Source organism: Trachypithecus francoisi, unplaced genomic scaffold, assembly GCF_009764315.1.
Source record: "Trachypithecus francoisi isolate TF-2019V2 unplaced genomic scaffold, Tfra_2.0 Contig00644, whole genome shotgun sequence".
In the NCBI taxonomy this organism is placed as follows: Eukaryota; Metazoa; Chordata; class Mammalia; order Primates; family Cercopithecidae; genus Trachypithecus; species Trachypithecus francoisi.
Genome location: NW_022680790.1, coordinates 1,042 through 4,921, shown reverse-complemented (window position 1 = coordinate 4,921; position 3,880 = coordinate 1,042). Strand labels below are relative to the sequence as shown.

At 49.7% G+C, this 3,880-nt stretch overlaps 1 pseudogene; it reads right to left on the bottom strand.

The window, feature by feature from the left end:
• Window positions 1-2,007: 2,007 nt before the first annotated feature.
• On the bottom strand, window positions 2,008-3,546 carry LOC117087337 (annotated as a pseudogene).
• Between the last annotated feature and the right edge of the window lie 334 nt (window positions 3,547-3,880).

The window sequence follows — 3,880 nt, the reverse complement described above, 5'->3', positions numbered from 1 at the left end:
AACAGCAGAGTAGGGTTTGTTAGCCAGCTCCATCCTCCATCCATTTCAAGTCAGATAAACCCTGATAAAACTAGCTAGAATGATAATAAACATATAAAAATAAAATGAAAAGAGAAAGTGAAGATAAAAAATTGATTTATTTTTTATTTTTTATTTTTTTTTGAGATGGAGTCTCGCTCTTGCTCAGGCTGAAGTGCAGTGGCACGATCTCAGCACACTGCAACCTCTGCCTCCCGGGTTCAAGTGATTCTCCTGCCTCAACCTCCTGAGTAGCTGGAGTTGCAGGCACATGCCACCATACCCGGTTAATTTTTGTGTTTTTAGTAGAAATGGGGTTTCACCATGTTGTTCAGGATTGTCTCGAACTACTAACGTCGTGATCTGCCCACCTCAGCCTCCCAAAGTGCTGGGATTATAGGCGTGAGCCACCACGCCTGGCCGTGAGTATCCTCAGCTTTTGAATCCACAACCCAAATACCCAAATACAGTTCAGCATCACCCTATGTCTTGGTTGGTGCTGGTATAACGAAGTACTGTGACTGGGTAGCTTCTAAACAACAGGAATTCTCACAGTTCTAGTGGCTAGAAGTCTGAGATCAGGGTGGCAGCGTGGTTGGTATCTGGTGAGGGCCCTCTTTCACTGTAGACTTACCATGTCCTGATGGTGGAAAGGGGTGAGAGAAGTCTTTGGGTTCTCTTTTATAAGAGCACAAATCCCGGCTGGGCACAATGGCTCATGCCTATAATCCCAGCACTTTGGAAGGCTGAGGCAGGTGGATCATCCGAGGTCAGGAGTTGGAGACCAGCCTGGCCAACATGCTGAAACCCTGTCTCTGCTAAAAATACAAAAATTAGCCAGGTGTGGTGGCGGACTTTAATCCCAGCTACTCAGGAGGCTGAGGCAGGAGAATCACTTGAACCCAGGAGGCAGAGGTAGCAGTGAGCCGAGATCATGCCATTGCACTCCAGCTTGGGCAACAGAACAAGACTCTGTCTCAAAAAAAAAAAAAAGAAAGAAAGAAAAAAAGAAAAGAAAAGAAAAAACAAAACAGGACTAATCTCATCCAAGAGTCACCCTCATGACTTAATTACCTCCCAAAAGCTCTTCCTCCTAATACTACCACTTTGGGGATTAGGATTTTATTTGGTTATTTATAACATGGTGAAACCCCATCTCTACCAAAAGTACAAAAATTAGCCGGGCGGGGTGGCAAGCGCCTCCCAGCTACTCGGGAGGCTGAGGCAGGAGAATCGCTTGAACCTGGGAGATGGAGGTTGCTGTGAGCCAAGATTGCACCATTGCACTACAGTCTGGGTGACAAGAGCCAGAATCCGTCTAAAAAAAAAAAAACCTAGAAATAATAAAAGCTGTATAGGACAAAGCCATAGCTAACCTACTACAGGATGGGGAAAAGTTAAAAGCATTTCCTGTGTAAACAGTAACAAGAGGAGGATGCCCGTTCTCACCACTTTTATTCGAAATCACACAATCATGCAGGAGAAAAAAATAAAAGCCACCCACATTGGAAAAGAGGACATCAAATTATCCTTGTCTGATGAAGATGTGATTTGGATTTAGAAACATGTAAAGGCTCCACCAGAAAACTCTAGACTTGATAAATAAATTAATACACTCATTTGCAGGATACAAAATCACCAATAATGGTCTGGTTGGGAAAGAAATTAAGAAGGCAATCCCATTTACAACAGCAACAAAATGAAAATGATATGCCACAGAAAAAATTTTACCAAGGAGGTGAAAGACTTCTACAAGGAAAACTAGAAAACACTGATGAAAATGTTTAAGAGGAGAGAAAGAAATGGACAATCATTTCATGCCCACAGAAGGAATTCATAGCATTAAAATGACCACACTGCCCAAAGCAGTCTAGAGAGTCAATACAACCCCTACCAAAATACCAACATCATCACTCACAGAACTGGAAAGTCATAAAACTCATATGAAACCAAAAAAGAGCTCAAAGAACCAAAGTCATCCTCACCAAAAACAACAAAACTAAAGGCATCCCATTTCATTGCAAATTAGAATGACAAAATTTTTGACAAGTGCGTGGTAACCAGAACAGCACGGTCCTAGCATGAAACTAGACACACAGATGAATGGGACAGATAAGAGAGCCCAGAAAGACAGCCACAAAGTCTTGGGACATGTGTCTCTCCTGCTGTACCTCCATGCTGGGTGCTTAATGTACAACAGGCAGATGAGAAGTCCCTGTTGCAAGTGAGGACAAAGTGTGGGAAGGCCATGAGGGTCTGTAGTCCCAGATGGCCTTAGCCTCATCCCACAGTGCACTGTTGCAGAGTGCAACCTCCTTCTCGAGGTCCAGGTCTTCAACAGTGACCCGGACCCCAGCTGTAAGGCAGGTGGCAGCATCAGAGGCTCCCCTTGCCTGAGCGGCAGCAGGGGAAACTTGTGTCTACGGGGCCTAGAGGCCTGGGATGTCGGGGAGCCATTCCTAGGGGCAAGCGTCTGCCCTGGTGCTGCATCTGCCGCCTTTTCACACTGGGCGAGACCCCAAGAGACAGCCTGAGGCTGGTCCTCACTCACCGTCTTTGAGGACTTGAGGGGCAGCCAACAGTGGGATGAGGCTGGCCCCCTCCTCCTCTTTAGTGACAGGAAGCCTCCAGGGGGGTTGTAGGAGCTCAAGATGGCATTTCGTTTGGGGATGAGCTCATCCAGGAGGACTGAGATCTCTGGGTATATCCCAGACTTCTGACATCTGGGCATGGCAGTCTCTCTGCAGAGGTCCAGGCCTGGGCACGAAGGGAGAAAGGCCTCCATTGTCCCGCAGGGGCCTAAATGCAGACCGTGCATCCCCGGTGCTCTCGGGAACCCTTCTCTGATCATGATTGATTTGCTTTCTAGGAAACTGATTTGCTTTCTAGGCTCACCAGGGCGAGTATTAAAGGACCAGCGAGTAGGCAAGGCTAGGAGCAAAACTGCAAATTTATTTTATTTTTTGGTCAGCCAGCTTTGTGGGGGAGGGGTGAGGTTCGTCGGTCTCTGGCAGGGGAGGCCGGGGGAGTCACCCGGTGGAGCTCTCCGGCAAGGTTCCTAATGCAGTCCCGACGGGAGTGGGGTCTGAGGAAGTTCGTGCAGTGCGCCCACAGGGAGCGGCTTTTATGTCCTGGGCCTGGGAGTGGGAGGGCAGTGGGCGGCACATAGGCAGGTCAGGGGCCGGGCCTTAGGCGTGGCTAGGCGGGTTCCGGTTTTTCTCCGTCGGAGGTCGGGTTGCGCCTGCGCAGTCGACCCCTGTCTTTCCCAGGCGGGAAAGTTGATGGTGAAGAACCCGGAACTGCGCCATCTTGCCTCCATTTGTCCAAACAATGATTCTCTTGGATCCTGGGGTCCTTGTCCTGCTCGGGCATCCCTGCCCCCTCTCCTTGAGGGCCCTCAACACGATCTTCTCTGGACATGAGTCTGGAGCACAGCCGGGTGTTGTGGGCCCCAAAGGGGTGACTCTCTGCTCCTGGGCCCCACAGAGAGTCCTTGTGCTCAGTGCACTGGCCGAGCTGCAGGACACCCTGGAATTGGGAGCACACAGTGCTGGCTTGCTGTGGTACCTGTGCATTCAAATTGAAGGCAGATGGCCAGCAAGGAACACAGGGCTTGCAGGATCACGGAAAACCCTTGGAGTTGTTTTGACACACCACTGATGCCAAGTGTCTGGGTACTTGTAGGATGGCCTGTCACTCCGTCCAGGGCCAGTGGCAACAGGGAGATCCCACACGCAAAGTGAACTGGGGGATGGGGTGAGCGGGCTCCAGGCAACTGAGCCCTACTGGCAGGTCCTCAGCGCCCAGGACAGGAGAGGGGTGACAGGCAGAGAGTGCCCAGGTAACCACTCCTGGGAGCAGT